Here is a 17,397-nt window from a genome sequence, read left to right on the forward strand (position 1 = left end):
CCACATTAAAGCAACCTGGGGGGAATAAAGAGGAGGGAAAGGGGAAAGAAAACCTGAGCAGCATCTGTGGTAGAGCTACAGGTATCAGAGTGCATCAGCAATAATCACACTGTAGTTTCATACCCCTGCTGTACACCAGCCAATAATCAAATCACCATTCCCACCTGGATGTTGACAGTACGTATTCCTCCCCATTTGTTCAAGCAGACACTTTGCTTTTAGAAACCAGTATCAAGAATGGTAGAGGATTCCTTGGGACAGCCCTACTAAAAAGGAGGGAATAGTGCAGAATATTCCTTTTGGTGTCTCTGACAAACAGGTTTCCTGATAAAGACTGCACAAAGAAAGAAAGGCCCAGGCACACAAAAAACAGGCACAGCACAAACAATCAGAAAATCTTTCCTGTTCGGACTCTTGCACAGGGTTAAAAGGTTAATTGTTCTCAAAAGAGGAAGGCAAACAGTTAAAAATATATATTTTTAGTAATGTTGAGAGTTCTTTCCCCTTCTTCAACACATCCTTTCTTATTTCTCCTTTCTTTTTTCTGTCTCCTATTTTGCTCATGTAAAAGTCAGGAAGAACACAGAGCCCCACGTTTGCTTTCTGACCACAAACAAACTGTCAAAGCCACAACCATTTTTCCCTTCATAAAAACATTCCTGCTTTTTTTGGACGTTTCAATAATTCTGGAAGAAATTAAGGAAATATGACAGCTTTATTTGATCTCTTGGTGCTTATCCTTCTTTTTTGGTGGCGATTCCTGTCTTTAGCAACACCTCATGAGAGAAAGTTTGGGATTTGGTGAGTTATACTGGCCTGATGGATGCTCTTTTTTGATTCTTTTTTTTTTTTTTTTTTTGGTGGGGATTCAGAGATGGGGATGCTGAGAGAGAAAATGACAGGGACATAACTAAGGTCATCTGAGCAGAGAAAGGGACAGGACTGTGCATACACAGGGAAGTGAGACAGAAAAAGGGAAAATAATATGGACACTGATTTCCAGATTGCTGTCTTGACAGTATTTTACAAGATTCCAGAGCTGCACTTTTAATTTTCATTACTTTCCATCTTCCTTTGATAAGCTCAGGAGCAGTATCTAATTTTATTAGGAGCTTTTCATCAAACGTGGATATCTTCCTTCCTCCAGGGATTCCCTAGCCACAAAAACATCAGGTTCTGTGAAACATTAGTTAATCCCAGTTAGAGTTACTTGACCCTATCAAGCTAAGAAATAAATTTTACTCTTCATGAGAGTCCTACTGTTTACACTCGAGACAAAATTCTTAGATCTCAAAGTTTTCAGAGGAAAAACATATTTCATAATGCCAGAAAACTGGCCTTAAAGACCTGGGCCATGGAGGCCTGAAACTGTTTCTTGTTTCAAATTAAATACACTGACAGACTTCCTCCTGACTGTGCCTGACACCAGGGCCTGATTTTCTTGGCATAAAACCCAAAAGGGTGAGGGCAGGAGCCACATCCAGTCCCACATTGCCACCTCTGGCCCTCAGCCTTCCCCATGCAGCTGCTCACAGATGGAACTGGTGAGAATCCAAGCCCTTCTCCCTGCCCAGGGCAGAACAAACTCCTCAGCAGGAGCTCAGGCTTTGGTGAACCTTTCAGAGGGTTTTGGTGGGGAGTGCCTGCCCCAGCAGGAAGGTGCTGCTGGCAACCAGCACAACCCCAGTGCTTTGGAAAACAGGACCAGCCACTCTGGCTGCAGTGCTGTCACTTGTTCAGCTGTTTGCAGTGTAAGGTCTTGCTAGAAAAGGTTAAGAAAAGACTCATATACTCCAAAATGATCAGTTTGTTATCACTATCAATAATACTTTATAGTACTTAACATGCTACTTTTCATCTTCAAAGCACTTTGCAAATATTAATTAATCCTCACAGTCTGCCTGTGGGGTAAGCAAGCTGCTGCTGCTCCCAGAGCTGAGGCACAGGGTTAGCTGATGTTCTCAAGTCCAGAGGGTCAGGATCAGCCTCTGCACATCCTGCTCTGATGCCCAAAATATTTAAAGATGCTGTTTCCCCTGCTCTTAGATGGGGTGGTGAACGTGCATCACTTTTGTTGTACACGAGATACTTTCTTAAAGTGCTGGTTTGAACTGACAACTGCAACTCCAGCAGCTTGGACAAGGCTGCAGCTTTCTCCCTTCCCACTTATTTCTGCATTGATGGGAGAGGTGGGCAATTACTGCCAGCTGATTAAAGGATAGGATCATGAAGGAGTTCTAAGACTACTCCTCAAGCCCTGCTTTGTAGCAGAGAATTGTGTGTGTGTGTACACAAAAGTGATCAGAGTCACAGTTTAAAGAAGCAGCAGATTTCTTTTAAAATTTACCAGGCTGCCATCACTGACACATAAGCAAAGGAAGAGCTTCCCTGAAAGCAGCCCGTGTTTGTGAGGACTATTAGCATAATGTTTAGGTTTTCTTCACTTGTGGGTTTGGGTTTGTTTGCTTCATTTCTAAACAACTTCCAACACTTTCAGTGCTAACAGCCGAAGGAAGGTTTAGAGGGAAGGACAGGCCCATGATGTGGTTTTATTCGTCCATGCTTCTTTGAGTTGGTAAATCACACTGCATTGCTTTATTGAGTGTCCCTTTAGGAGTATATTGGAAAAAATTCTATCTGCCACAATTAATAGAGTGCCTAGTGCATCACAGGCACAGCCCTGGCGTCGGAACTCGGCATTCTCCCGGAGCCCTTTGGTCCCACACTGGATGCCAGAAAGGATAGTGGCTGTGACATGTGATACAACTGCTGATAAATGATGGTGATAATGCAGAACAAAAAGGCTAATGAGTTCTCCCCAACACCACGCTACTTTCATGAAATGAATGTGATGATGGCCCTATTTGCTACTTTTATTTCTTTTTTTGCTAGCGAGTTACTTATCCCTGTACCTGCATGTTGTTTTTATCTTGTCTGCACAATGCCATGGAGAGACAGCCAAAATTAATGTCAGCATCTGCCTGCACTTTTAAACTATAAAAGAGCCTTTGAAGGTAGAGTAAACCAAAGAGGCCAGTAACTAATTATAACCCATTGTACTGGACTTTGGGAATAATGAATAGAAGCTATTCCCCGAGCGCTTAGCAGAGACAGTGGTGCCTTTGTGGTGAGGGAGATCCCTTCACTGGACCAGAGAGAGGAGAAATGGGATTGTTAATGTATGTAAGAGGCAGGAGGATTTCTATGGTGCTATTTCACTGCAGAGGCAGAAGGGAGCAGAGCCAATCATGGGAAGCGTAAAGGTGTGAAGGCACAAAGATGGAGAGTTGATTAAAAGCACCGTGGGGAGCGCGGGCGAACAAATCAATGGTAATGATGGAATTATGCCCGAGCGGAACCCAACAGTCTGCGGTGTCCTGGTGACTCGGAGCTGGGGATTAAATGCTGCAGGAGCAGAGCCGGCCCTTGTCCTGCCTGTCAGCACTCAGGGATGGGCTGATCGATGGCATGGGCTCTGCTGCACAGCAGGGTGAGCGCTGGGGACGATGCCCAAGCCCAGCACAGGCACCTCTGGGAGGTGTGAGGGTGGGATCCTGCCCAGGGGGCAGCAGCAGTGGGGGTGGGATGCCCACACAGCTGTCACACCTGGAGTGGGATAGGGCTCAGCTGGGGGAGCAGAAGGATGAGGAAAGAAAAGGTAAAAGATGAGAGAAGGGGCCCTGAGGGTGCTCAGTGGGGTCAGGGAGGCAGGGGAGCAAAGCCACAGAGGACCCAGTGGAGCAGAGACATGAGCAGCACTGGGGACACAAGTGGCACTGGGGACATGAGCGGTGTAGCCGGGCAGGGCTCGGAGGCACTGTCAGGAGCTGAGGGAGCAGAGATCAGAGCTGGCTGCAAAGGCACCGAGAGAAAGGCCTGGAGCAGCCTGCAGGGAGGGATGAGAGGATTGGAGCAGCTGCCAAGATAAATGCAGGCCTGGCTTAGCTGGGGCAGCACAGGCTGAGGGCTGCCTGCCCTCCCTGAGCTTGCCCTGCTGGCTCTGACACCTCTACAAGCAGAATTACAGAAATACAGCCTTGGTTCCCTTCTCCTTTACTCCTTTAAGGATTCCTCTGCTGGTTTGAGGCACACATCTTTATGCACATAAATATCCCAGAAGCCCCTACCCCATGGCAGAGTCCCCATTCCCACCTGGCTCTGTGGTTGGTGACCTCAAGAGAGAGGATCTGGGGACCATCTGCCTGCCCCAAGCTGGTCAGAGAGTGTAACCAGAGGGGAATTAAATGGGTGAAGAACAAACCTAGGAACAGAACCTGTCAGGACAGAGCTCTGTCCATAAGGGACTGTGGCAGAACACAGAGAAATTTTCTCTCCAAAGGCATCAGTGCACCAGCCCAGGGCCATCTGCAAGGGCAGCACTGCCCACGTGAGGAATGCAAGGGGACAGTCTGACCTCAGGTTCTGCATGACAGGAGATCCTCCCACACCACACAGCCAGAGCCAGACCTTTAGCAAACGTAAGGACCATCATGCCTGGCCCTTTGGCACGAACTCACCACAAAATAAGTGAAAGCTAAACATTTTAAAAGTCAAATATTTGCCCAGTGTGAAAAAGGCCACTGCAGCCAGAGAGAAGCTGTTCTTAGGTGGCCTCAGCCTGAGCAGGTCCTGCAGGACTGCTCTGGTGGTCTCAGTTAAGAGACCTTCAGATTGCTGGAGTCTACTTGTGCTCAGGCCAGCTGGGGAGGAGAGAGCCAATTTTAGTCATCCAGAGTCTCCAGAAATAAAATTCTCGAAAGGAAAAGACAAAGACTCACAAGTAGAAAATGCACAGATTCTTTCCAAATGGTCTTAATGAAGATTATTTAAATATGGAGAGTTAAAATATCCCATATGTTGGCTCCCTTATGGATCTCTTCTACAGACTCAAGCCTGAGCACAAACTAATAAACCCCTTATCGAGAGAGGAGCTCAATACCAAAAAGCAACAATCTGGTGTTTGGCTGCTTCTTTGCTTTTTCCTAATAATAGTGTGTGAAAAGCCTAAAAGGAAAGTATAAGCTCAGAGCTGGGCTTGGGCACGTGCCCCCAAACAGGCCCAATCTCCAGAGAGGTTTCCTTCCCTCTTGAAAGCACCAGAAAGTGGAGATGGAGACCTAGACATGGCACAAATATGAATGTCAACACAACACATTCCAGCACAGACCCTCACTGAAACAAGCCCTAGAGCAAAGCTCTCTCTTCCTGTTGATGACAACTGCAAAGGACTTCAGCATAATGGTATTTACTCAGTTAAACGAGAGCTGTAAAGTACTTCAGCCTTAGAAACAAAACTTGAGCTATTTAAGTGCCCTGGTTTCAGACCTGAGGCTTTAGTTGCACGTGGCTGCTGACTTCAGCAGGAGTCACCACTGCCACCAAAGGCTCTGCTCTGGAGCCTCCTCAGCAGGAGACATGGAATGGAAAAAGCCCTTCTGCTTCAGCTCAGCAGAACCCAGAGCAAGGAAGCACAGACTTAGCTTAGATACAAACAGAAGTCACTTCACCATCCTTTACTTCCCTTTCCTTCAGTAAATTGGGAAAAACCATACTCATCCTCTTGAAAATCTCTGACAGAGAATGAAACATTATTATTGTTAAAGGGTGATGCTAACATAGTCAGTACCATGTCTAGTACAGAGCATTTTTTTGCACATGAGGGTCCTGGAAGTTTTAATGAGCACCTTTTCTCTTGCCTGTGTACTAGTCAGAGCCACCTACATGTTTAAAATGGATTTTGCTATTTATTTTTTAAAACATTTCTTCTTAAGCTTTCAACCCAGAGTACACAGTTTTAGTTAAGCTCTTGTGGTTCATTCGAAACTCAACTCCAAAAACTGACCTCTCTTGGGATGAAATTTTCTTTAAAAATGTGATGTGGTAATTTCACTTCTAATAAAGACTACACAATTGTCTTCATATATGGAAGGCACTTGGAAAAAAAACCCACTTTGTTTTTGTAGATCCAGCAACTTGAGAAGGCAGGAGTGGGTGAGCAGCAGCCTAATCATTTTGTTGCCACTGACAAGCAGGGAAGGAGTTAATTATCTGCTTCTTTTCACTAATTCTCTTGCAGAGCTCAGTTGTGCATATTAAATGTCTAAGTTACCAGATTTAAAGAAAAACTTGATCTCAATTTGGCTACATATTAGAAGTGCCATTCCCTGTTGTCCTACCTAGCACTGTTAATTGCATACATTTAGCCCTCTATTGGAGAATAATTTAGCTTCAGATTGAAAAGAAACAGCCCTGGCCTTGGTTATTTTGGCATACAAGACTCCAGTATGACTCTGTTTTCTAAGCAGACATTAATGATTCTAAAACTAATATTCATTGTTTGAAGAGGCATAGCAGCCTTGGCATTTACTTAACCTTTTGTCTCATGTATGAGACTGAGTCAGCCTAAATCCTTTTCTTAATTAATATCTATTCTTTTTTTTTCTGTCCAACATTATTTATTAAACAATTTGCATGCAACAATTAAGAGTTGAGAGATTAGAAAAAAACCCTCACTGTAGGAGCAAGCTTACTTGGTACAACAACAACCATCAAACTGGTTCTCTAGCTCAGACAAAGCTCTGAGCAGCGATGAGAGAGGAATAGGGAGGAAGGAAGGTCACGTAAAAAAAAAATAAAAATCTGAAACCAAAAGTCCTATCATTCACCTCTTAGCCCTAACATTAAGCTATTCCCTACTAAAAAAGTAATAATTCTAGAGGGAAAGAGATAAAATACTACTGCAAAAGCATAAAACCCTGGGATTTGACACCTCCAGTGAATGTCAGTGATGACAGTTATGGTTGTGAATAAAGTGCAATCACTGAAACTGTTTGCTTATTGCTGTGGTAGAAAGAAATTATCATTTCCGCTTCTTGTCGTGCCTCACAGGACAGCAGTGCCTGCTCCACATGAGCTGCCCCAACTGAGCTCTCTGCTTCTCCAGCCTCTTTGTTCCTGTGTGCTTCCTTGCACTCCTCTGGTCACAACTACAGCGAGTAACTTGCTGAGTGTTCCACAAAAGACCCTTAGGAATGTTGGGATCTAGGAAGTTGGCAAGGACACCTTTGGCAATGGCAAGAAACCATTCTGGGGTGGCATTATCAGCTCTATGACATTAACACAGAGCAGGATGGCAGCTGCAAACACATGGAATTGACCTGGAATAGAGGCTCCAGCATCGCTGCTCACCTTTTCTCCCAGGCAGTAGCTTTGTGGAGTCACAGACACTTTGCTCCGGGGACTGTCTGCAAGGCCAGAGCTGAATCACCTTTTATATCCTACCAGGGCTGGGGGACAAACCAGACCTACAGGAAAAACTGAACACTTTCCCAAAAAGCACAAGTGTGATAATATGAGCTGTATCCTGCACCCATCAGGATACTCCATCCTGACAGCAGGAAACTGTTACAGTTCAGTTTCATACTTCATGGGCATCAAAGTCATCCTAAACCCTCTATTAGCCAACCCCCAATCCTCTTGGGATTTCTTTTCTAAAAGGCTTTAGGAGACCCCTGGGGACCAAACAAGGCTCTTGACCCACACCTTTCACATGAACAGAGAGTGAACCCTCCTAGCCTGTGATGAGGTCAACACTTGTTTGGGGGAAGACACAGTGAAGGAAAGAAATGGGACCAATGCTCAGAAACTGTTCTGAGAGCTGAACTGGACCCCTGCCACTGTCTCGGTGCTCCCAAGAGAAACACTCCAGGGATCCAGATGTGTCATTTTCTCCACAACTACCTCACCAATGTGACACTACTTTAAATATTATTTCAGACATGGAGTGCAGCAGGTAATTTCAGGGCATGAACTTTGGCAGCAGGTTTGAAAATCCAAATGCACGTCTATAAACCCAACATATTAATAACTTAACAGTTTTCAATAAGACATCAACATTTGCATGCATCTTCCTACTTGTTATGTGCAGTACTACATTTTTTAATGTTTCTTGGATGCTGGCCAGAGAGTCTGAGTCCCTAGTTAGTTCAGCTATTACTTTCTTGCCACAATAGGTCTGGGCCTTGGCCAAGTACTGGACTCATACTGCATACAAAAACACAAAATTCTCTCCCTTATCTGTTGATAGTCTTCACTTCCCAGGGAAGGGAGAAGAAAATAGCATAAATTAAGATAAATAAGTAAATACATAAAAATTCAACACTAACTGTAGTAGAAGTATTTTTAGCATTTTTTAACACTACGTGTAATCAAAAGATTTCCTCATGTATTTATACTGCTTTAGTCTCCCAAGAGTCTAATTCATGACTATTCACCTGAACAGGAGAGGAAGATCTCTTCTTTAAATCCCTCCTGGAGCTCCTCAGGCTTTCTACAAAAGTGAGCAAGGTTACCTGACCTGAAATAAAACAGGGGAGGAAGAGGCTTCAGTACCATCCTTCCTTTTTCAGTGTTTCTCAGCCTATGGACTATGGAGGGGTTTAAAGAGGCCATGAAGGGTTAGAGACGGCCTCTGTTTTACATTTGACCTTTTTATCCCTTACTCAGAGCCTCTGGTGCCTTCAGAGGAAGACGGATGAACACAGAGGAGATGCCTTTTGAATGAGGTTTGAAAACATTGTCCAGCACAGCTCTGGTGGCAGGGCAGTGAATGTTGCCTTTTATTGTGCATTTAAGGTGGCAAACTCATACTTAGATTAACAAAGAACAAGGAAAAAGGAGCGGGAGACGCAACAATTGCGGCTGGGGCTTCCCAGCCACGTTAATCGCCAGCAGCCTGAGCTGCCCCTGAAAGGGCTGGGCCTGACCACCCGCCCAGCCCTGCTGGGAAGGTTTTTGCCCACCTGAAGATCTGCATTTTATCAGAGAATGAGGAAGCTACAACTTTCCCCAACCCTAAAAACACCCCTGGGTGCTGCTGAGCACACGGGATCACTGCACTCCTCGGAGCAGGACAACGGCAATGGGGTTCCTGCCCTTGGTGACCACAGAACCACCACAGAACCCAATCCATGTGGGGCAAGGCCAGGAGCAGCTGGGAAGGCATCTCACCTTCCCCATGGCTGCTGCCAAAATCCCATGCCAGTCCACTTTGCTGTCAGTGTAACACTGATCCCAGCAGTCCACCGGGCTGACCTGGAAAATATTCCTAACAATATCCAGGTAACTGACAAGGTAATAGAACACGATTCCTGTACCTTCTGCTAGAGCTGTGTGAGTGGTTTTTTCTGTTCATTTGCCCAAATAAAGCATCAGTGCCTTAATTTCCGTTGTTTCAGAAATTAGATCCTCTTGAAGAATAAAAGGATGCTGTGTTCGAGAGGGGTAGCGTTTTTATGAAGACACGTAATTAAAGGAAGCCATTAAAGATACTTGTAAAAATGATTCAGATTTTTATATATGATGACTAACTTACTTATTATTGCTCTTCTTGGTCACAGATTAATGGGAATTTCTTAAAGGATAGAGAATTATTTAACAAGCTTCAGGATATACAGGACTTGGAATACACTATAATAATGTGAATAATAGGAAATATGGCTGCTTATTCCCTTAACTAATGAGCCAATGCTAAATCCAAAGATAGCAAGATGTCACCAAAACCCAAACCCCAAACTAAAAATAATCTAACCTTACAAGCAAGTGGATGTTTTTTACATAGATCTAAACATAAACTTTAGTAAGAAATTCCTCCCTTTAAGAGAATCCGGTTGCCATGTGCTCTAACTCAAAGTGGTAGAGGAACATACCAGCATGATCTCAGAAATGACTGAGAAGCACCAAAGACTATAAAGAGAGAGTTTAAAATCAGGGAATGGTGAATATTCAACCACTCCTTGTGAGGAGAAGGAGACAGCAAGGCAGAGAGAACAAAGCTCTATTGCCTGAAACAGCTTCCCATGAAGAAATTGTCTTTACAGGGGGATGACAACAATGTGTGCAGGCAAAGACTTCTGTGCGAGCAAACCTGACTTCTAAGATCACAAGTAGCAGAGTCGCTTGATGGTTCCCTTGATGACGGCCCACATGGACAGCTTTCATTTTCCCAGCTGTTCCAGGTTTTAAGTGACCTCAGCGTTAGTGAAGATCACATATTGAATATCACACCCCCTCTGGGCTGGAAGCCTGTGCCAAGAGGGAGTGGTGCATCTCTAGGCTGACATTGGCACTAAGGGAAGGGAGCAGGTAACACTTCAGGAGAGAAGGGAGTGGAAGGCAAACCAGTTTCTCAGGCAGCTCAAAAGAGTGTTTAGCTCTTTTCACAACAGATTTGACAAGTGTTTTCTGCAGTAACTGCTCAGAGCAACAAACTGCAGTGATTCCTGTGCCCAGGTGAAGCAGCAATAGTTCCCTCTCTCTGGCTGAAGCAAATAAACACAAACCAGCTATTTTCCAAAGCAGATCCCAACCAGGCCAGGTAGTAGCAGTGAGCCTTCTGCAGTCTGACACCCCATTATTTTAATATCCACTACATCTTCCCCCCCTCAGGGCTCATTGGGTTTTTTCCCTTTAAATTTCTGAAGGCACACAAAGAATTGAATAACCTTTTCTCTGCGTACCTGGCTACAGCCACAGCACTGAGGGGGGTCCTTTCGACATTTTAAAGGACCTGAAGTGTGTGACAACATGGCACTGCAGTCAAGAATCTTGCCGGGAAACAGAATAAGAAGATTTATTTTATTTTTAATATTTGAAAGATTTCAAAAAGCATTCAACTGGATTTCTCACTAAGAGGATGAGTGAAGAGAATCCTTTGTAACTAAGCTGGGAGGCCCAAGTCTTTTATCCATTGTTACACAGTTTTTCCCCAGGGCAGAGTTAGGAAGGCCTGCAAGCCCCAGCAGCTTAACAAGGCGAGTACACTGGGTGGGCTTTTCTGCCATTGCCTAAGCTTCTCCCGAGGAAGGAGCCGAGCGGGTCCTGCGCTCATCCCAGGCCCCGCCAGGCGTTATTTGGGAAGATCCCAGTGGCAGCAGTGCTCTGCCAGCAGTGAGTGTGCCTGACCTGCCTGCAATGCACACACACTCCCTCAGTGCCCAGACACCTCTGTCTCCTCAATAAACCAGGAGCACAAGATCAGCAGCGAGCTGGCACTTGGATTAATCATTGTGCGTCGGACTTTGCAAGCCGCCTCTTCCCGTTAGCTTTTTTAAACCCTCACGCACAAGTGGTTGGTCAGAGATACCTTATCTCTTCCAGGATAGGCTGCGCAACAGGAGGAAACCAGTGTAACTGTGCTGCTGACACCTTTCTTCTCTTCCCTTTTGTACTTTTAACATCTATATGTGGAAACCCTTCAGCCCTGATGCAAATGGGCTGGTGGGTTTTGATCACATGGACCAGGATATTCCCTGAGCTTAGTTTACAGCAGGGATGGACCCACCCACCTTTCCCAGGGATGTTTGGGTTTGGCTGAAAGTGAGAACTTCCCTGAGTGATTCCCAACAATGTCAAAAGGAGCTCAGGGCCTGAAGCGGGACACCCAGGACGCATTCTTATCCCCAACCCCACAAACTTTTGTTCTGGGACTTGTCCAGTTGATTACAAAGCCCTAAATATGCAAGATCCATGTCAGTTGTATTTTGCTTGGCAGCATTTCACAGCCCTGCCAGTCTCTGAGAGACATACAGGAATGAGGAGCAGCAGAAGGCTGAGGATTGCCCTGTCCATTTGTGCCTCAATTGAACCTCAGAGTTCACCATTCAAAGGTGCTCTCAAATTAAAGGTGAAATAAAAGATTACTTCTAAGTAATTAAGCCCCTCTTTTCCTGACTTGCTATGAAATTTGTGGGACACTAACACAGCAGAAATTTTGAGGGCAAATGTCTCATGTACAAGTCCAGAAGCAGAAAAATACGGAGTTTGTAAATAATGGCAATATTTGCTTCCTTGACCCCACTGACATTAATGGTCTGTAGTTTAGGTATGTCAGTGCCATAAAGTAGGATATTCCTGGGAACTGGGTGCTCCACGTGTCAGTGATGGAGTTAGGGAGTGGCAATGGCCATTGCATGGTCAAAGTTACAGAAGGGGTTTTTCTCTATGTTCAACTCTCCTGTTTATACTGCAACAAAAAGCTGAAGAAATTTCTAAGTCAGACCTGGAGCCATGGTTGAAATTTTCCTATAAAATTGGAAAGGGATTCAGCCAGAGACTTTGAAATTATGACATCCCTTAAAAAACACAGCTCACAAGCATAGACTGAGCCCTCCCTGGTTTTCTCACACAGGGTTGAACCTGGGTATGAGCAAAACCGACACAATTATTGCCCTTCCCAAGCCTGTTCTCCACTAAATCCAGCTCTCCTTCTCCAGCCTCACCATTCCCACAGATATGCTGGAACAACCCAGGAAAAAAGCATCTTACTTATGTGCTATATTTTAATGTTTATGGTATGGCTTTTTGTATAATAGGAATAATCGCTATTGCTTTGTAGTACACTTACAACAAATAGCTTCTGAGATTGCTCAAACACTTTAGCTCCACTTCAGCTCTTAATCAAACTCAGCAGCTGTTTATTGCAATTACACCATAAAGCAATAGACATTATCCCTTAACTAACTGTCTTATTAATATAGGTAGTTACACAGCTACTTCATAGTTAGTCTTAAATAACTGCTTTTAATTATTTTATTAACATAAATAACCATCTCAATAAATTTAAATTAAATGCATATGTGAGAAAACGCAATTTAAAGCATTGCACAGAATTGCATCTGTTTACTAATGTTTAAATTGATGTCATTGTGTAATTCAATTAAAGTGGAACTTTAATTTATTTCAATTTTTGATGGCCATGAAACACCTAAGACACCAGAACTTCCTAAACATTGAAATGGGCACTCTGTCCTCTTCTTGTGCTGCTGTATTTTCTTGGCAATATTAGTTTGCTGCCAGGCAAATGAGATTTCTCTTTACCCACAAAAGTTACAATTTAATATCCCCATTTAATTTCGTTTTCTTCCCATTCCCAAAGCAACAGATGACTGGATTGCATTTTGCCTTTTGGTTCAGTTGTGCAACTCTGCTTTCAGTGGAGAACAGGATTTCACTTTCCTGTGCAATGCTGGATCCTCCATGTCTTATGCCATTTGTTCTGCTGGGATCAAGCTCTTTGCCTCCAGCTAAAGGGAAGGCAGACGTTGCCTGACCTGGCCTGAAATCCCCTTTTTCTTCCTCGGGGGGCCTGGTTTATTGTTCAGGGGGCTCATCCTACCCCAAAATCCTGCAAAGGAGGCAGCACTTGCACAGCAGCTTTCACCCCCCAGTGCCACCATGGAATGTGTCTCTGGAAAGGGACCCCAGCCCAGATGAGTGCATTCCATCCCTCACTCCCCAGAATGCTCTGCCCAGCACACTGGCCTATTCAGATTCTTTTTGGAGGATGAGACAAAAATCTCTTCTCCTTACTCTGGTTTAGATGCCTCCTCTGAAGGATAAAGAGGAAAACGCTTGCTGGGGAGCAAGAAGAAAAGGAAAGGGACTCCCTTCACCCCTCAGAGAGAACAGATGTTAGGGAGCACTGGGAGAAACTAAAAGTGGAACGTGTAAGGCAAGAACAGGGTGAAAATGAGGCTGGAAAACATAAAGATGCAAAAGGAGGGAAGGAGGTCTCACATGCTTTCCTGCCAGCTCAAACTTTTAATTCTGTAGCTGGTGTAGGGATCTGCCAATGTGAACTGCTACCTCTCAAATCACAGCAAAACCCTCAAAAGAATTGGGATGTATTGAGAAAAAGTGTTGAAGTCAGGAAAATGTAAAGCAAAATTTCTCAGAGGGTCTTGATTGGGATCTCAGCAGCTTTATAACCTTCTAAACTGTGGAAATGAAGGCATATTAGGCTCTTGGATGTCAGTCAATGCCAAAGATTTTACTGGAGAGCGATGAAAGGAAGAATTTGGTGCAATAATGGTGACTATTGCTAAGTAGCAAAGTCCATGCCCTGCTCATCAGAGGACACAATCTCCCTTCAGGGAATCATTAAAGAATTTCAAATCAGGTTTCAATGCATTTCCATGCAGGTACACTCTTTGTTAGGAGGAAGGTGCCTCAGTGACACCCAGCCTATGGAAAAGGGGAACGTGGCTGGGACAGCAAAGCTGAAAACAGTAATTTATTGATTTTAATACTTCTATCCAAATGCACCAGGTAACATGAAGGAATAATTACAGGCTCCGTCAGAGAGGGGTTGTGATCTGGCAGACACACCAAGCTCCCCAGGAGACAAGCTCTTAAAACTTTACAGACTCCACTGGGCAAAGACAGGTGACTCAGTACAAAGGGTTTTTACAGAAAAATGTAGAAACTAGAGTGAAAGCAGACATGTTTAAACTTCAGGTAACTGAGAGTGATCAGGGGTTGGATAATTGAAGTTCCCATGCATATTTGCCTACACTGTCGCTCACCTTTGAGCCCTACCTAGGCATCTTGACATTTATGTAGTCTGAAATCCTGAAAGCTCTGAGTTTAGACAACTAAATTGTTGCTTGTCAATTTAGCCTTGACTGAAAGACAGGTGTTTTGTTTCAGAGTAACACTCCTTTCAGACTCCTCTATTCCCAAGCTCACATTACTGAGCTAAGGAACTATCAAAAATGAAATAACTTACAAGCAGGCAAAGACATTTACATACCTTGAACAAAGGAATTCTTTGGGCAAAATAGGGATTTTTAATTATTGCTTGTTTTTTGTCATGTGGGATTCTCATCTCTGGCTCTCTGGTGGGAGCTGAGGGAGCTTGGAGACTTTGAAGGTTCCCACATTTTTGGTACTGCTATGCAGTTTTACAAGCTGAATGCAAAATACTGTCTGAACACAAATCCAGCTGAGAATCTGGACCAGAATCCTCCAAAAATGCAATTCTGGAAGCAGGCATACAACACACACAGCAGTCCAATGGCAACAGGGTGAGCAAGGGGTACCTCTTAGGCTCATCCTAACTTTAACTCAAAGTGGGTCATTATTCCCAGGCATTCATTATCATCTCTAATACTTCAGGCTTCTTGGCATTGTGGCAGGGCTTGGACCTCAATCCCTTTATTTATGCCATTAAGTGTGCTGAAGGCAACAGAAGACAGGCTTAATCACAGTGACCTGCCAATAACCTCAGCTGTGACCTGGAGGGATCCCCAGTTTTGGCATAGGTTAAGGGTCTCATCTCATTTAGAACCTTAAGCTGGATTTGAACTGTAGCCCCAGAAGTAAAAAAGCCAGCATTTTTATCTGGGAAGCCACATGGCTCTGGCTTGGGACTTGTGACATCCCAGTATTGGCAAACCAGGAACATATTAACTGTGTGCTCTGTTTTCTGCCCTTAATTATGGCCAGCCAGTCTGAGTTTTCTTTCCTTTCATTTTTTTTTTAAGGATTTGAGTGACAAAGTGACTATGCATATCATTCCACATTTGAACTGTAAGACTTCAGTATTTCTACCTCTAGTGTGTAATTGGATCAGCTGCCAGTTACAGAAAGGAGCTGGGTGAGTATTAAGTGTGTGGAAAATGAAGAAGAGTCCAAGTGTGAAGGGGAGGAATAATTTGACAAAGCCTGCAGTGAGCTGTACGTGGTTTTCCCGTTCCAAAATGGAGTAGGTTTTGAAGCGCATGAGGAAAAACTGGTTTTGATTTATTAGCTCTGGTTCACAGAATGCCAGCCACAATCTTGGAGCGACTCAAGACATATGGAAAACCACAGTCCCTGCCCCAAGGAACTCACAATACCCACATTATCATACCGAGGATGGACCAGTGCCAGCCTGAAAAACACTGCTTTTCTCTGGGTCTTGAACAACCCTGTCAGGCAGGGCACAAAGCTGCTGCTGCCCGGGCTGGGCTTGTGTGCCCATGGTGTGGTGACCCTCAAACCATCACACCCAGTGCTCGTTTGTAGGACCCCACTGTAACACTGCCTAACTTGAATCTGGAGTCTCTTAAAGGAATTAAGATGATGTAAATATGAAACAGACTAGAACCAACCACATAAATCCATGGTAAATCTCAGCCCTTTTAAAAGGTGATAAATAGGTGAAGACTGTGCAGTCAGAAAGTGACAAGTTTTCCTGTCAGGACAAGAAAGTTGAGTTCTAACACTAAGCACAGGTAAGGCAGGATCACACAGACAGAAACAGTTCTTTATCCAGCAAGTGTTCAACCATTTATATCTTTAGGAAGTGCAAGCAAAATCTCCTCAGGTAAGAACTGGGAGTCTGTAGGTTCCTGGTCAAACTCTCCTGGCTGGACCCAGAACATCCTTCACTTTGCATTCAAAGATACAACTCAAGACAACAATCTAATCATGAGGTGGCCAGTGGGGAGGATTAGGAGAGAGACCTGCAGCCTGAGATCAAGGAGAAGGTCACAACATCCAGAGCAGCTCATGAAAGAAGCAGAAGAAATGGCAATTACCTGGAAATTCCCAGACAGTTGTCCCTCAGCTCCAGAAATGCTCCATAAAATCCAGCATGCTGATCTGTAAGGAGTAAAGAAGAACAATTTATTAGTGATGGAAACAAGAATTACAGACATGCCAGGTGACTGCCCAGTGCTGCCCAGAAGGTGGAGAGACCAAAATCAGATTGAGATTTGCTACTTCCCAACTCTAGGGGGCTGCACCTGGCGGTTTGCTGCCCTTAGGGCCAAACTGATATCCTGGGATTTGGAAATTCCTCTGCTCTGCCTTCAGCAGCAGCCACTAATTGAGAGGAGCAGTGTCCTAAAGGGCCCCAGGGTTATGGCCATAGAGTCCCATCCTTTCTGGTATAAAAGCCCTGCAGACAAGTCGATCAGGCAAAAACACAATAAAAAACCATCTCAAAATCATTTCTCTCTGACTCTGCAAGGGGGTTAGGGCATTAAGACAGAATGCCCTACCTCAAAGGAAGTCAAGATTGGATCAGAACATCTCAGAGAGATAGAGAAGGAGAGATGGCAAGAGGCAGCAGTGTGAAGGTTTTATCAGCATGAGTTGGGGATGACCACATTACTCATAGGTCACTGTGCTTTCCAGCTGACTAGCAACAGATGAAATAAGGAAAACAACGGCCTCAGGATTTCCAGGTAGCAGCTGCAGCCGAGGTTGCCTTTTCAGCTGCCCTTTAAGCATGGAGTATGCAGGCACTGCTCAGAAACTGCCTGACTTCCCATGCAAAAGGGAAGCTGAGGGCCCACTGTCAAGGAGAACACCAAGGTAACATTTGTGTTATTAGAGGGAGGAAGCCTTTAGATGCAAGGCACCTGGTTTTCCCTACAGCTTGCATACTTCCAGTATTTCCTAAGACTGAACTAGAAGTACGTCAGAGATCCTTGTGGATCTCCAGCAGGAGGGCACCAGGGAAGGGTGCATTTATTATCCTGATGTCAATTCACAACTGCTAGACCAGAAAACAGGTGCAGCTCTTCATGTCCCACAGCAGCAGCCACAACATAGACTTTGTTACCTAAC

At 44.5% G+C, this 17,397-nt stretch overlaps 1 long non-coding RNA gene across 1 annotated transcript in view; it reads right to left on the reverse strand.

The window, feature by feature from the left end:
* LOC115902263 overlaps window positions 1-17,397 on the reverse strand; it is a 430,874-nt gene that overhangs the window by 34,062 nt on the left and 379,415 nt on the right. Inside the window, exon 4 of the long non-coding RNA XR_004060604.1 lies at window positions 16,362-16,425. This is a non-coding gene — a long non-coding RNA (uncharacterized LOC115902263). The remainder of the gene's footprint in view (window positions 1-16,361; window positions 16,426-17,397) is intronic.

This window comes from Camarhynchus parvulus, chromosome 3 (assembly GCF_901933205.1).
Source record: "Camarhynchus parvulus chromosome 3, STF_HiC, whole genome shotgun sequence".
In the NCBI taxonomy this organism is placed as follows: Eukaryota; Metazoa; Chordata; class Aves; order Passeriformes; family Thraupidae; genus Camarhynchus; species Camarhynchus parvulus.